The sequence below is a fragment of the Podarcis muralis genome, chromosome 15 (assembly GCF_964188315.1).
Source record: "Podarcis muralis chromosome 15, rPodMur119.hap1.1, whole genome shotgun sequence".
NCBI lineage: Eukaryota > Metazoa > Chordata > Lepidosauria > Squamata > Lacertidae > Podarcis > Podarcis muralis.
In genome coordinates this window covers 10568219-10585381 of record NC_135669.1, presented here as the reverse complement: position 1 = coordinate 10585381, position 17163 = coordinate 10568219, and the positions used below count along the sequence as shown (strand labels likewise).

Below are 17163 nucleotides of genomic sequence, written 5' to 3'. Positions count from 1 at the left end.
CCTCTGATTAAGCTATAAGGTTTTCCTGATCAATAACACTTTCTGGTTAATACTTCCCCTAAGAGAGTTAGTTTGTGTATACTGTACACCGCACTTAAAAAAAAAATGAAGTAAATAAACCGCTTTGAGGGTTTCCCCCCTACAATCAAGTGGTATATAAAATTTATGAAGTAAATAATAAACAATACATTTAAAGCACATTGCTCCCCCCCAAAAAAAAAATAATTCATGGGAACTGGAGTTTGCCCCTCACAGAGCTACAGTTCCCAGAATCCTGAATGAACTACAGTTCCCAAGATTCTTGAAAGCAAGCAGGCAAAGTCATGTGCTTTAAATGTTTGGCATGTGTTCGTAGCCCTAATGTGGTATTGCAGTTAAGAGTGTTGGACTAAGTTCTCACTTGGCCATGAAGCTTACTGGGTTGCCCTGGACTAGTCGTTCTCAATGTAACTTGCACCCCAAAACTACTGTGAGGATAAAGATCAGCGAGAGGGGAAGAAGACAATGTGTACACCAAACTCCTTGGAGGAAGGGTGTGATAAAAATAGCATGGTAATATATGGACAGCTGCCACATATCTAAAGCCCATCTTCATATCCTAGACACAGCAGTGAAATTTCAGTAATACAATATTGTAATGGAGGAATGATTATGCCCTTGTAAGTTTGGAAAAACAGAAATGTTACTCAATTGTGGTGCTCTAGTGCCGCAGCTTTCAAGATGCATTCTAAGGTATAAAAGGTAAAGGATACCCCTGCCCGTCAGGGCCAGTCGTTACCGACTCTAGGGTTGCACGCTCATCTTGCTCAAGAGGCCGGGAGCCGGCGCTGTCCGAAGACACTTCCGGGTCACATGGCCAGCATGACGAAGCTGCTCTGGCGAGCCAGCACCAGCGCCGCACACGGAAATGCCGTTTACCTTCCCGCTAGAAAGTGGTCCCTATTTATCTACTTGCACTTAGGGGTGCTTTCGAACTGCTAGGTGGGCAGGAGCTGGGACCGAACGACGGGAGCTCACCCTGTCGCGGGGATTTGAACCGCCGACCTTTCAATCAGCAAGTCCTAGGCACTGTGGTTTAACCCACAGCGCCACCCGCGGCCCATTCTAAGGTATGTCTCAGACCAAAAGTGACTGGGCAGCGAGTTTTTGGGTTGTTGCTGAATAATACCAAGATGCACAAAATGTAAAAGGTAGTCATGTTGGCACATAAGAAAAATTCCGAAAGGGCAATACCTTGAAGAGGCTGACGAAAATATCACAAAATAGCATGCAAGCTTTTGAATTTTCCATAACTTTATTCGGGAGCAGGGGAGGTAAGAGAGAAAGAGGGAAAGTAGCTAAGGTTGAAGCCTAAGATTGATGCAAAACATCTTAGGTTGAAGCGAGTAGGTAATAAATGAAAATTATATTTTTAATTTCAACTTCCGTTATTGCAGGATGGATCTGATGGGAGTTGTAGTTCAACAGCATCTGGAGGGCATCCAGTCAGAGAAAAAGGTAAAAGACCATTTTGTTGTTGTTGTTTAGTCGTTTAGTCGTGTCCGACTCTTCGTGACCCCATGGACCAGAGCACGCCAGGCACCTCTGTCCTCCACTACTTCCCGCAGTTTGGTCAGACTCATGCTGGTAACCTCGAAAACACTATCCAACCATCTCATCCTCTGTCGCCCCCTTCTCCTTGTGCCCTCCATCTTTCCCAGCATCAGTGTCTTCTCCAGGGAGTCTTCTCTTCTCATGAGGTGGCCAAAGTACTGGAGCCTCAGCTTCACGATCTGTCCTTCCAGTGAGCACTCAGGGCTGATTTCCTTAAGAATGGATAGGTTTGATCTTCTTGCAGTCCATGGGACTCTCAAGAGTCTTCTCCAGCACCATAATTCAAAAGCATCAATTCTTCGGCGATCATCCTTCTTGATGGTCCAGCTCTCACTTCCATACATCACTACTGGGAAAACCATGGCTTTAACTATACGGACCTTTGTTGGCAAGGTGACGTCTCTACTTCTCAAGATGCTGTCTAGGCCTGTCATTGCCCTTCTCCCAAGAAGGAGGCGTCTTTTAATTTCGTGGCTGCTGTCACCATCTGCAGTGATCATGGAGCCCAAGAAAGTAAAATCTCTCACTGCCTCCATTTCTTCCCCATCTATTTGCCAGGAGGTGATGGGACCAGTGGCCATGATCTTCATTTTTTTGATGTTGAGCTTCAGACCATATTTTGCGCTCTCCTCTTTCACCCTCATTAAAAGGTTCTTTAATTCCTCCTCACTTTCTGCCATCAAGGTTGTGTCATCTGCATATCTGAGGTTGTTGATATTTCTTCCGGCAATCTTAATTCCAGCTTGGGATTCATCCAGCCCAGCCTTTCGCATGATGTATTCTGCATATAAATTAAATAAGCAGGGAGACAAAATACAGCCTTGTCGTACTCCTTTCCCAATTTTGAACCAATCAGTTGTTCCATATCCAGTTCTAACTGTAGCTTCTTGTCCCACATAGAGATTTCTCAGGAGACAGATGAGGTGATCAGGCACTCCCATTTCTTTAAGAACTTGCCATAGTTTGCTGTGGTCGACACAGTCAAAGGCTTTTGCATAGTCAATGAAGCAGAAGTAGATGTCTTTCTGGAACTCTCTAGCTTTCTCCATAATCCAGCGCATGTTTGCAATTTGGTCTCTGGTTCCTCTGCCTCTTCTAAATCCAGCTTGCACTTCTGGGAGTTCTCGATCCACATACTGCTTAAGCCTTCCTTGTAGAATTTTAAGCATAACCTTGCTAGCGTGTGAAATGAGTGCAACTGTGCGGTAGTTGGAGCATTCTTTGGCACTACCCTTCTTTGGGACTGGGATGTAGACTGATCTTCTCCAATCTTCTGGCCACTGCTGAGTTTTCCAAATTTGCTGGCATATTGAGTGTAGCACCTTAACAGCATCATCTTTTAAAATTTTAAATAGTTCAGCTGGAATACCATCACTTCCACTGGCCTTGTTATTTGCAGTGCTTTCTAAGGCCCATTTGACTTCACTCTCCAGGATGTCTGGCTCAAGGTCAGCAACCACACTACCTGGGGTGTACGAGACATCCATATCTTTCTGGTATAATTCTTCTGTGTATTCTTGCCACCTCTTCTTGATGTCCTCTGCTTCTGTTAGGTCCTTACCACTTTTGTCCTTTATTATGGTAATCTTTGTACGAAATGTTCCTTTCATATCTCCAATTTTCTTGAACAGATCTCTGGTTCTTCCCATTCTGTTGTTTTCCTCTATTTGTTTGCATTGCTCGTTTAAGAAGGCCTTCTTGTCTCTCCTTGCTATTCTTTGGAAATCTGCATTCAATTTCCTGTATCTTTCACTATCTCCCTCGCATTTTGCTTGCCTTCTCTCCTCCGCTATTTGTAAGGCCTCGTTGGACAGCCACTTTGCTTTCTTGCATTTCCTTTTCATTGGGATGGTTTTCGTTGCTGCCTCCTGTACAATGTTACGAGCCTCCATCCATAGTTCTTCAGGCACTCTGTCCACCAAATCTAAATCCTTAAACCTGTTCCTCACTTCCACTGTGTATTCATAAGGGATTTGACTTAGATTGTATCTTACCGGCCCAGTGGTTTTTCCTACTTTCTTCAGTTTAAGCTTGAATTTTGCTATAAGAAGCTGATGATCTGAGCCACAGTCAGCTCCCGGTCTTGTTTTTGCTGACTGTATAGAGCTTCTCCATCTTTGGCTGCAGAGAATATAATCAATCTGATTTCGATGCTGCCCATCTGGTGATGTCCATGTGTAGAGTCGTCTCTTGTGTTGTTGGAAAAGCGTGTTTGTGATGACCAGCTTGTTCTCTTGACAGAACTCTATTAGCCTTTGCCCTGCTTCGTTTTGATCTCCAAGGCCAAACTTGCCAGTTGTTCCTTTTATCTCTTGCCTCCCTACTTTAGCATTCCAATCCCCTATAATGAGAAGAACATCCTTCTTTGGTGTCACTTCTATAAGGTGTTGTAAGTCTTCATAGAAATGGTCAATTTCAGTTTCTTCAGCACCAGTAGTTGGTGCATAAACTTGGATTACTGTGATGTTAAAAGGTCTGCCTTGGATTCGTATCGAGATCATTCTATCATTTTTGAGATTGCATCCCAGTACAGCTTTCGCCACTCTTTTGTTGACTATGAGGGCCACTCCATTTCTTTTACGGGTTTCTTGCCCACAGTAGTAGATGTGATGGTCATCCGAACTGAATTCGCCCATTCCCGTCCATTTTAGTTCACTGATGCCCAGGATGTCAATATTTATTCTTGCCATCTCATTTTTGACCACCTCCAACTTACCCAGGTTCATGGTTCTTACATTCCAGGTTCCTATGCAATATTTTTCTTTACAGCATTGGACTTTCCTTTCGCTTCCAGGCATATCCACAACTGAGCGTCCTTTCGGCTTTGGCCCAGCCGCTTCATCAGCTCTGGATCTACTTGTACTTGCCCTCCGCTCTTCCCCAGTAGCATGTTGGACGCCTTCCGACCTGAGGGGCTCATCTTCCAGCGTCATAACTTTTATATGCCTGTTGTCTTTGTCCATGGAGTTTTCTTGGCAAGGATACTGGAGTGGCTTGCCGGTTCCTCCTCCAGGTGGATCACGTTTGGTCGAAACTCTCCACTATGACCTGTTCATCTTGTGTGCCCTGCTCGGCGTAGTTCATAGCTTCTCTGAGTTCTTCAAGCCCCTTCGCCACGGCAAGGCAGTGATCCATGAAGGGGAAAAGACCATAGACATGGCTTTTATAACTGATTGTTTTTATCAGTGTTAGAAACAGAGATATGAAAGCTAGGAGCTGAATAGCACTTTAAACCTAGGTTATGGGTGCAATAACTGAATATCTAGGTGCGTGTTTTTTTATTACAAGAATACAAATCTGAAAATGAATTAACTGCAGCTAAACTATTATGTTCATTTTTCGTATGGTCTAGTCCTTCCCCTGCCCACCCCCCTAATATTCTTAAGAGGGTTTCTTCTCCAGTCTTCAGACAGTAGCTGGAAATGGGGAGGCATAAAAAGGTCCTCCTTTCCTTCCACTCTGCAGTTTTAATTTGAAATCTTAGGTGCAGTACTGCGCCCAGAGCTCAGAAACTGCTTGCGCTAATGAAATCCCCTGTCACAAAATGTGCCTAGAACAATGGGAGTTTCAAACATTGGTTTTGATACCTTGAAATATACCAGTGGCATTAATCTGATTATTTTAAATCTTAAACATACTCATTTGAAAGACATTCTTTGAACACATTCCTTTGAAATGTGGGGATTTCTTCCAAGTAAATGAACCAAGGATGGGGGTGTTAAATCTGTCAGTGATTAGTGAAGTGCAACATTTGAAGGAATACGGTTATGGTGGGAATGAACCTGGAAAACATCACAATAACCAAGGGAGATTGGGAGCAATTCTCATAAGACAAACAGGCCAGAATAAATAGGCACACAAATTGGACATGAGAAACGGGCTTTTGCGTTTGCATTCTCCCAGGACCCTCTGCCACTGACTTTAAGGGGCTTGTTACTGAGCAAAAGAACTCCAAAGGGAGGTTGCAAACTTTAAACCACTGATTTACAATTTATGAGGAAGTTCCATTTTATCACCTCTGGCTTGAATCAGTTTTTTTAAACAATCACACTACACCAGTTAATTCTCTTACCAATTGAAGGATGTTTGTGTTATCACCAGCCCTGCTTTGTGAATGGCAACTGTTAAGTCTGTTAAGTCATTTCCCTCTAAACTCACATTTACAATTATCCCCCACCTGAAATTTAGGCTAACACTTAATTCATCTGAAGAAATGGACTGCAGTCTACAAAAAGCCTATTCTTTAATAAATTTGTTAGTTAAGTGCTTCAAAGCTCTCTGGCTTTGTTTCAACAGACTTACATGGCTACCCCTCTGGACAAAGTTATTATAGTAAAGAATTACAGGATTGCGTCTCAAACTACGTTAACATGTACCTTGGTGATTCCTGCTTCTGCTCTTGATCTTGCTGTCATGCATTCCTATAAAATTCAAGCACACAGCTCCACTGTAGCGTTCTACTCTAGTTTTCTTCTGGTTTAACCCCGATGCGTATTTCGTGCAGCAAAGAATCTTATATCTCACCCATAGCTCCTTAATCCTAGGAAAGTGGGGTTTGAATTTCAGCCTGTCAGCTTTTAATACATTTCCATTTGCAAACAACAAATGACACTAGTTTACAATTCTACAGGGCCATGTAAATGTGCCTCTTGAATCTTTTCCTGCAATTTTATTCCAGAATTTAAGCACTGCTAAAATACAGTATTGTAAACATAGTCGGCTGGAAACATAGGTGTGGAGGCACTCCTATATACAGTTATATAGGAATAAGCCCATCAGAAGCAGAGGGCCTTACTTTTAAGTAAACATACTTAAGGCTGTATTTAAAGTCTCTCTAATTTTTTATCATGCATCTTCATTACAGAAGCCAGTTATCTCTGCATTGCGTCCAAGCGGCAGTGAATCTGGCTTAGTGCAAGACAACCCAGATTTTCTAGCTATTGACCTTGTATCTTTTTACAACTTCTCGAAGCTGAGTTAGAACCTGTATTTGGGGGAAATGCAGTGGAAAGAGGTACCTGCGTTCCTTATATTATGGCTAATTTAGAGCTGGAAGGAAAGAAGCCTGCCGTCTTATATTCTAATTTATTCATTTACCTTATTGCACATATTCCCCCCTTCCTCCAAGGAACTCGGGACAATGTACAAACCCAATCCTGTTCCAACTCTGTTAAAATGTTTTGTGAATGACAATTAATTACTGTATCCATCGTTGGGCAATATTTTTTTTAAAAAAGATATTTATTGAAATTTTCCACTTTAATACATTAAAAAGTAAAAAAAGAAAACAAAAAGAAAATTAAAAACACATACAGTTTACAATCCTTATTTTTCTATAACTTATTTCCCTGACTTCCCCACACCTCCCCTTCTTATATTCCAATTCAAATTGTTAGTTCAACAAGTTCTTATCCTCAATTTTTAACCTTTTTATATTTAGTTCATTTTAACAAACCAATTTTGCCTTATAAACATCAGTATTTATACATCAGTGCTCATTCTTAAAACTTTTTTCTAAAGTCGACCCAAATTCCCTTCCACGAATTCCCCAATTTTCATACTAATAACAAAACAAAATAAGAAAGGAAAAACAGATTATAATTATGCACCCTTTGGATTCCCAAACCCCACCCCTTCCCCTTTCCCGGTTTCAATCCCCAACAAATGTCCATCAGTCTTAGTCTACTATCAGCCTGGAGATCTCACGTCCGAGGCTCTTAATTCTCTCTCAATTCCTCTCTGGCGGTTTTTTTGATAGTCCTTAGTATTAAACACCAAATCTCGGAGAAGCTCTGGCCCGATGGGGTCCATGTTTCTTCCAGCCAGACCTCCATACTTAAAAGTGGAGCCCAAATCTTGTTTCTTACTCCTTTCAAATCCAAATGTCCCCAAAGCTCCAACTTCCACCTTAATCAATTTTGTAATCCTTGGGTCTTCAGATCTCCACATAAGGAGATCTCTCCATTCTTCAATCTCCAATTCAAACCAGATTTTCATCATCAAGTTCTTATTTTCCTTTGTAGCCATCGTGTCAGGCCTCTGGCTCTCCTTTGTCATCTGCAACATTACATCTCCTCCTTCCTTTTCCTCCATCGTTGGGCAATATTTTTATTAAGACCAACCAAGTGTCACAAAGTGTAGCAAGTTTTTCGTTAGGCAAGGTGTTCCTCAAAGCAGAGGGTGAGGGAGGGATGAGAAAAAATAATGGAGAATCCTCAGTGTAAAACCTAGTAGGTCTAGTGCCAGTGGTTAGATAGATAAGACACTGGCTGAGGGCAGTGGCGTCTTACCCATAGAGGCTAGTGGTGCGGGGCGCCAGGGTGCCAAGTTCTGGAGGGCGCCAGGGAAGAGGTGGAGGTTGGATCAGCTCACCGCCCTTGTCCGTGTCCGCCATGCCACGCCAAAGCAGTGCTGTGCCCAGAGTCTCCGTCTGCTGTGGCCACCACAGCACGAAGCGGCTAGCTGAGCTGGGAGGTGCCGCGTCCAGCCCCCACCTCTTCCCTGCCGGAGGAGCCGCCCTACAGCCACTGCCCGCCTCCTTCAGCCCTGCCGGCAGCGCCGTCCTCCCTAAAAAAAGGTGGACAACTCTGGGAAATGGGGGGGCACCGAATATGCTTAAGACGGCCCTGGCTGAGGGTTCTGGGGGGGTTGGTGTGGATCTGCCTTGAGACTGAGGAGAAGGTGGCAGACAACTAGTGCCTCCCCCTCGACCGATTGTATGGAGGCAGGCAGGTGAGGGTTGGTTAAGGACAGACAGAACTTGGTGGGGCAGCGCCCCCATTCTCCCTAATGTCCCAGTCTCCACTGGGTCTCCCCATGATTCAGTTCCCTAACAGAAGAAATAGAGCATAATCACCTCTAGAAGTGGTTCTGTGAGCATAAATGTACAGTGGTACCTCGGGTTAAGTACTTAATTCGTTCCGGAGGTCCGTACTTAACCTGAAACTGTTCTTAACCTGAAGCACCACTTAACTAATGGGGCCTCCTGCTGCCACTGCGCTGCCGGGGCACAATTTCTGTTCTCATCTTGAAGCAAAGTTCTTAACCTGAAGCACTATTTATGGGTTAGCAGAGTCTGTAACCTGAAGCGTATGTAACCTGAAGCGTATGTAACCTGAGGTACCACTGTATAAAGACAGGAGAGCACATTGCACAATAAGATGCTACACAGAAGGTCTTAGTAGTCCTTTAAAAAAAAAAGTTTTATTTGTACTTTTAAGTTTTCATTTTATATGGTATTTTAGTTGCGTTTCTGGTGAGCTGCCCTGAGAATTTATGTTATAGGGCAGTGCTAGGAATTCAGTTCATTAATAACTAAGAAAGGCCATGGACTTCTGTCCATCTCCCTGCCAACCTGATCATCAGCCTTGAAAAGCCATGGCAGGCTATATTTTGATCCGAACTGATAGCAGCACAATGACTGTGCATTCAGTGGGTGGGTGGAGAGAGCAGTGATGTTCGGTTCTGCATTTCCCTAGAGATAATCATGCATAATATCAACAAGAATGAAATCAAGTTATTTTGTGGCTAGGAAGATGCTCGCTATCCCAAGGAGTTCAGAGCTGTGGCACATTAGTGCAAGCAGTAATAACGGCATTCTCCACCAACAGCAAATAGCTACTGCTATGGGATAGGAGCACTCACTGGGTTCGGTCAAGCTTCCAGAAGCCCCATATTTAATTAGCCTGACGTGGGAGATGTGTGAGAAACGCTAAAAGCCTTTCTCAGCAGTGTAGTGTCCTCTGGGCTAAGCAGCAAAAGTTAGTAGGCAGCTGTCCTTAGATAACACCGTGATGCAGTTGCAGCAGGAGCTGTGGGTGGGAAGACCCAGGGCAAGCATAGAAGAGGTTAGCAAGATGGCCACACAAAGAAATCAAGGCTCCGGTAAACTGGATCTGGCCTTTAAGAGACACTGAGAAAAGGAATCCAGAACTTCCTCTTCACACAGGCTGCCTGGAGCATGTGTACCACTCCCCAGAGTGCCTTTTTGTTACCAGGCAGTTATATGTAAGTAGAAAGGGTCATAGCACAGAGACTGACCACACGCTAGGCAGGTTCATTTTTCAGCATGTCTAGCTAAAGTGGAAGGTCTTGTCTTTTTGGCATCTACTGAAAGCCTTCCTAAACGGCCTCGGCCCAGTATATCTGAAGGAGCGACTCTACCTCCATCGTTCTGCCCGGACACTGAGGTCCAGCGCCGAGAGCCTTCTGGTGGTTCCCTCACTGCGACATTTCCAAGCACATTTCAAAGTGTTGGTGCTAACTCTTAAAGCCCTAAACAGCCTTGGCCCAGTATACCTGAAGGAGCATCTCCACCCCCATCATTCAGCTCTGAGGGCCTTCTGGCGGTTCCCTCACTGCGAGAAGTGAGGTTACAAGGAACCAGGCAGAGGGCCTTCTTGGTAGTGGCACCCGCCCTGTGGAACGCCCACCCATCAGATGTCAAAGAGATAAACAACTACCTGACATTTAGAAGACATCTGAAGGCAGCCCTGTTCAGGGAAGTTTTTAATGTGTGATATTTTCATGTATTTTTAATCTTTGTTGGAAGCTGCCCAGAGTGGCTGGGGAAACCCAGCCTGATGGGTGGGGTACAAATAAATTGTTATTATTATTATTATTATTATTATTATTATTATTATTATTATTATTATTCCTCTTTCAACCAGTCTTTTAATGGTGCTCTTTACTGTTTTTATGATCTCATTTGAAAATATTAAGCAGTTTCTAAATGCTTTAAATAAACACACAAAGAAATAATTGTGGACACTGCACTTCGACCATTCCTTCTGCAAATAAAGGGCCTTCAGACCAATAATAGTCGGTGATGTCTTCTCCAAAGAAAAGGGTGCCTGCAAAAATAGTCCAGAACACAATCTGCCTTTGAAAAATTCAGGAAAGAGGAAGTTGTTTGGCATTTCATTTGTCACGGTGGCCAGTCCGATGCTTCCGGGAAGCCCACAAGCAGGGCATAAAGCTGACTGCCCTTCCCTGCGGTTCCCCCTCCCCCAAGCAGCTGATATTCAAGTCTCATAGGAGCACAGAAAGCTGCCTTACACCAAGTCAGTCCATTGGTCTGTTTAGCTAGTATTGCCTACGCCAGGCATCCCCAAACCCGGCCCTCCAGCTGTTTTGGGACTACAACTCCCATCATCCCTGACCACTGGTCCTGTTAGCTAGGGTTGATGGGAGTTGTAGTCCCCAAACAGCTGGAGGGCCGGGTTTGGGGATGCCTGGCCTACGCTGACTGGCAGCAGCTCTCCAGGATTTCAGAGAGGAGTTCTCCTGGTCCCTCCCTGCAGAAAACACGACAGCCGAAATGATTTTTATTATTATTAAAGCATAGTAACACTACAGACTCTGCAGCAGGAAAGGAGCTAATGTAGTCCCAGGACTTTTGGAAACCAAAGGGTTGGCAAGGAGGAGCCCACACTAGGAGAAAGGACTGAGCTTTGCAAGGCCCAGAACAGTGACAAGGAGTTCAAGACTGCACAGGAGCTGAGAAGTTGTTCCAAAAAGTTTCCACTCCCACCTGCCAAGTTCTAAAGCTGAGGCAAAGTGCAGCCCTTATCTGAGAGCCGGAACAGGTGAGAACCTCAATTCCTGTAGGAATGTCTAGGTTGTAAGCAGGTACTATGTCTAGGTGGCTGTGTCTCTGCCCTTCTCCAGAGGCGGCTGCTTGTCCTGGGAGAGAGTGCATACCTTTTAACGCTTCTCTGGTGAAAATAAGGACATCCTATTCTACATCAGGAAACTTCTCCTTCATTTGATCTTGCCACACACATATGCATTATAAAGGTAAAAGGTAAAGGTACCCCTGCCCATACGGGCCAGTCTTGCCAGACTCTAGGGTTGTGCGCCCATCTCACTCTATAGGCCGGGAGCCAGCGCTGTCCGCAGACACTTCCGGGTCACGTGGCCAGCGTGACAAGCTGCATCTGGCGAGCCAGCGCAGCACACGGAACGCCGTTTACCTTCCCGCTAGTAAGCGGTCCCTATTTATCTACTTGCACCCGGGGGTGCTTTTGAACTGCTAGGTTGGCAGGCGCTGGGACCGAACGACAGGAGCGCACCCCGCCGCGGGGATTCGAACCGCCGACCTTTCGATCGGCAAGTCCTAGGCGCTGAGGCTTTAACCCACAGCGCCACCCGCAGCCCCCCATATGCATTATATACACGCATAAATCAGCCACCTTGAGCCAATTACAAATGTCTGCCAATTCTACCTCACAGGATTGTCGTAAAGAAAAAATGTGTGAGGGAAGGGATTGTGTATGGCTTCCACGGATAAATGGAAGGAAATAAGGGATAAGCTGCCATAAGTCACTGTCAGGGGAAAAAGTGGAATGTAAAATAATGATGATAATGATAATAATGATAATTTATACTCCGCCCATCTGGCTGGGTCTCCCTAGCCACTCTGGCCGGTTTCCAACAAAACACTAAAATACTATAACCTATTAAACATTAAGAGCTTCCCTAAACAGGGCTGCCTTTAGATGTCTTCTAAAAGTTTGGTAGTTATTTTTCTCTTTGACATCTGGTGGGAGGGCGTTCCACAGGGCGGGCGCCACTACCGAGAAGGCCCTCTGCCTGCTTCCCTGTAACTTGGCTTCTCACAGGGAGGGAACCGTCAGAATGCCCTCTGCGCTGGACCTCAGTGTCCGGGCAGACCGATGGACATGGAGACGCTCCTTCAGGTATACTTGGTTCCTTGGTACCTTGGTTCTCAGACTTAATCTGTTCCGAAAGTCTGTTCCAAAACCAAAGCGTTCCAAAACAAAGGCGTGCTTTCCCATAGAAAGTAATGAAAAATGGATTAATCCTTTCCAGATGATAAAAAACAACTCCTAAAATAGAAATGTAACATGAATTTTACTATCTAATGACACCATTGATTGATAAAATGAAAGCAATAATCAATGTACTGTACTGTACTATACTATACTGTAAAATCAATAAAACAGTATTGATGATTTTTTAAAAAATGAAAATGTGATTTTTTCTTATCTGCAATGATGATAGTCATTGTTTGGATTGGGGGGGGGGTCAGGGTCCTCTTCCAGATTCACGATCAGTGACTCCTCTCCTGCCATCCCTTCCCTTGCTTTTTTTACACCACTGCCACCTACACCGCTGCCACCTGGTTCACACTCACTGGATCTTTTCCTTACCGATTACCAACCCCCCCCCCCCAGTTGAGACTTTCTGCCCCACAGAAGGGGAAGGATCAGTAATGGTATTGGAGCCAGATGTGTTTGGAGGCAGAAAAAGGCTTCCATCTATTCCAGCCTTCTCCTCCCATGCCTCCTTGTCTGTCTCCAGAGTCTGTGATCCCAAGTCTGAGTCAAAAGGTGCTGAGGGAGTCGAGACAGGTCCTTTCCCCATCCCTACCTAGCAATGGGGCTTTCTGCACGCATGTTGTTGATCTATGACCCTTCCCTTCAGTTACGTTGTTGTACACTTCCTGGGTATTTACTGGGAAGGATTCCGTTGTTCGGATATAACCGGGGCACCATTTCACTGCACCCAGATGTGGTCACTACACAACACAAGCACCACCGAGGTGAACACAGCCCTTTGGTACTTCCACTGATGCTTTTTGTGCTGATGTCGCGAGCCGCAGCTGTGAGCTCTACCCGTGGTGGATTTTTCCGCAGGAGTCGAGTATAATCCCCAGGGATTAGACCTGGCTGAAGTGAGAAGGGCATATGGCCCCCACCTGTTCCCTCAAGTCTCTCTCCCCCCCCCTTCCCCAAGCAGAAGCACCAGCCCTGTACCTGTCACTTTAAGCTGAGTTGTAGCCATCTGTTCCCTGGAGGAGCGCTTGACACCGCAGCCAGGCATGCAAAGCAGCCCCGGTATGTGATGTGCGAGCTTCTGATTTAATCCACCCAGCAGCTGCCAAGATTTTATGATGTTCCTGACTGGTAGACAACTGAATCGCCAGGCCGAGACTCTTGTCAGCAGGATCCCTGGTGGATACCTTCCAGACGGAGCCATGCAAGGAACTCTGTGGCGTTCTGCCCTCCCCAACTTATCCAGGATTCCTTGAGGACTTTTGGCTTGCTGTGTCTTGCCCCAGGGAAACAGGCAATCGAAAAAGGGGTGTTCCTGGAAGGAAGAGGTAGCAGATACGAGCTGCTAGAGGTGGAACCATTTCATCAATTACGTATCAGAATGTGCATTATGATAATGTGAGGTTAGAAAGGTATTTATGTCTTATAAGTGAATATTAACTTTTTATATATGTTTTAGGGTATTAAGGGATGCTATGAATCTTTTGAGATATTTTCTCCTCTCCTTTTTCAAATGGGCCTCTTGCAGATCTATTTTCTTTATCCTGTTATTTAGGTTTGGCTGTCTATATCCCCATTGTCTCTATACGTCAATATAATTCTGGAACAACCAGATTTCCTTTTGTTCTTTGTATTTTATAACTAGAGGGGGGGTCTTGTCTTCTGGGCACCCCAGGACCTCCATACACATTGCATAGCCTTGCATCCTGGGAAGGTCATTTTGGTGCTGCTAATGCAGCAGTTATGGAACGCGGGTGGCGCTGTGGGTAAAAGCCTCAGCGCCTAGGGCTTGCCGATCGAAAGGTCGGCGGTTCGAATCCCCGCGGCGGGGTGCGCTCCCGTTGCTCGGTCCCAGCGCCTGCCAACCTAGCAGTTCGAAAGCACCCCCGGGTGCAAGTAGATAAATAGGGACCGCTTTCTAGCGGGAAGGTAAACGGCGTTTCCGTGTGCGGCTCTGGCTCGCCAGAGCAGCAATGTCACGCTGGCCACGTGACCCGGAAGTGTCTCCGGACAGCGCTGGCCCTCGGCCTCTTGAGTGAGATGGGCGCACAACCCCAGAGTCTGGCAAGACTGGCCCGTACGGGCAGGGGTTCCTTTACCTTTTACCTTTAATGCAGCAGTTTGACTTCACCCCTCTCTCGAGACAGATGGATGCCAACAACATAAATAACATATATATTGTGGCGCACCATCCCAATCTCTGAGCATTCCTGGGGTGAGAATCCTGAGGTTCCAGGCCCTTAGCAAGGTTCATGTTTCTTTTTGGAATGAGGCACAGAGGAGACTGTGGTGTCTTTATGATAGATGGTTTGTTTACCCATATCTACAACCTGAACCTGCAGTGGAGGGGTGCACAGCATTAACAGACCCGAAAGGTCTTTTTTCTCCCATAGCTGCAGCCTTCAATTCAAACAGAAGTCAAACATTGCTCTGACTCTCTCTCCAGCTTGCTGTTTTTCTTCACTTCTCTGCAAAACTCCATTCTTGCCTTTGTCTTTTTCGAACTACCAGCCCCTCATGATGATACCAGGGTGGTTATACAGAATCCAACTTTCATTTCTGTTTGTGCCTGCATAAGTTTTTGGGTCGATATACTGCTTAATTTCCAATTGGTGCATGCTCTGTAGCTTCTTGCTGAAATCCTGGAACGTTGGGGTGGCAGGGTTAGGCTGTATGCCTGAGCCCACTTCTAATTCCTGGATCCAACATGGATTCAATTCCTGGAATAGCTAAGCTAGATTCCTCATGAAGTAATGACCTTTCTAAGTATGGGCCATTAAGGTAACAAAGGAAATGGCTCTGTGCCAGATAGTGTCAACTCACTGGTGGTTAGAAGTCAGAGTTTAGCGTTGGGAACTGTGTGTGCGAGTTGGAAGCTAGAAGCAGGGCTGCAGGGCTTGGCAGCTGGGAGACAAAGCCACGCCTGATTTCTGCTGGAATCCAAGGCTGGCTATGGGAAAAGAAAGGCCCTCTCGGGGTGATATTGCTGTTCACCGCTTCATCATAGGCTCAGATTGTATACACCGTATTTTCCCATCTATAAGACGCCCCCATGCATAAGACGGCCCCTGTTTTTTGGGGCTCTGATTTAAGAAAATAGGGGAAGATCTATCCGTGTATATGATGCCTCCAAATTTTGGACATTATTTTTTAGGGGGAAAAACCTAGGCTTATACACAGAAAAATACAGTATGTGTTTATAAACTATATATCATACAGACACCACAGTGCCGTCTGCTATCTCTCATTCCAAGGAAACACCAACTCTGGGTAAGTGCCCAGAAGCCCTGGAATCTTGCACCGCTGAGAGATTGAGGTGGCATGCAACAGTATGTTCTGGGTTCTTTAATGCTTTTGTTGCACAAAAGCGTAAAAGGAGCCCTCCAGACGGCCATAATACAGTAACACTAGGGAAGCAAAACGATGTTTGGATGGTCTAGTATAAATCCTCCACGGATGCACCATTCTTGCATGCTGCAGAATACACTTGCAAAAAATCTGATCAGCCTGGAGGTACTCATCTTTTGGATGCTTCTAATCTTAACTGGGACGCGGGTGGCGCTGTGGGTAAAACCTCAGCGCCTAGGACTTGCCGATCGCATGGTCGGTGGTTCAAATCCCCGCGGCGGGGTGCGCTCCTGTCGTTCGGTCCCAGCGCCTGCCAACCTAGCAGTTCGAAAGCACCTTCGGGTGCAAGTAGATAAATAGGGACCGCTTACCAGCGGGAAGGTAAACGGTGTTTCCGTGTGCGGCTCTGGCTCGCCAGATGCAGCTTGTCACGCTGGCCACGTGACCTGGAAGTGTCTGCGGACAGCGCTGGCTCCCGGCCTCTAGAGTGAGATGAGCGCACAACCCTAGAGTCTGGCAAGACTGGCCCGTACGGGCAGGGGTACCTTTACCTTTTACCTTAATCTTAAGTAGCTACCCGAGGCCTGAATGAACCAAACCGAACCAAACCAAACCTATGTTTTCTCCCCTCTGCCAATTGAATGTCATTGAACTGAATTGTGAGTGGAGAGAGGAATTTTCTATCATTCTCCAGGCTAGGCAGCTGATAGGATTCTCCATTGTCCGTAGGAAGCTGCTGGATGCTGAGACTATGAGAAAACAATCTCTTAGTTAGGCAGTGACTCATGCTCTGAGGTGTGTGTGTGTTTATAGTGAATGACCTAGATCTGTTCTTTTTCCAGGCAGGCAGGGATGGAGGAATGAACCAGAACACAGCAATGAAAGGTAGAAATGGGCTAGCAGATGCTGTAAAGGTCCAGGCAGTGCTTAGTTGTCAAGGGGGGAGATGGTGTGGTTGTGTGCTTCATAAGGTCCACAATATGCAGCACTGCAGTGAAACTATTGTGTCATTCACACAGGGTGCTTTTGCATGTGCGGTGATGAGGCAAGGCAATTTAGGGGCTCCCTTCCTTTGATGCTTATATATATTACTGTACAGTGGTACCTCGGGTTAAGTACTTAATTCGTTCTGGAGGTCTGTTCTTAACCTGAAACTGTTCTTAACCTGAAGCACCACTTTAGCTAACGGGGCCTCCTGCTGCCGCCGCACCGCCAGAGCACGATTTCTGTTCTCATCCTGAAGCAAAGTTCTTAACCCGAGGTACTATTTCTGGGTTAGCAGAGTCTGTAACCTGAAGCGTATGTAACCCGAGGTACCACTGTACTTCACTTACTTCAGAATGGGGCATCCCAGTCCTGCTGCCCTTGAGGGTTCTTCTGCTCATTGTGTTGAATGGGCTCTGTTGACACCTGTGTGTGGATG

At 45.7% G+C, this 17163-nt stretch overlaps 1 long non-coding RNA gene across 1 annotated transcript in view; it reads left to right on the top strand.

The window, feature by feature from the left end:
• Nucleotides 1–17163, top strand: part of LOC144325665 (uncharacterized) — a 32852-nt gene that overhangs the window by 11449 nt on the left and 4240 nt on the right. Inside the window, exon 2 of the long non-coding RNA XR_013390880.1 lies at nt 1437–1497. This is a non-coding gene — a long non-coding RNA (uncharacterized LOC144325665). The remainder of the gene's footprint in view (nt 1–1436; nt 1498–17163) is intronic.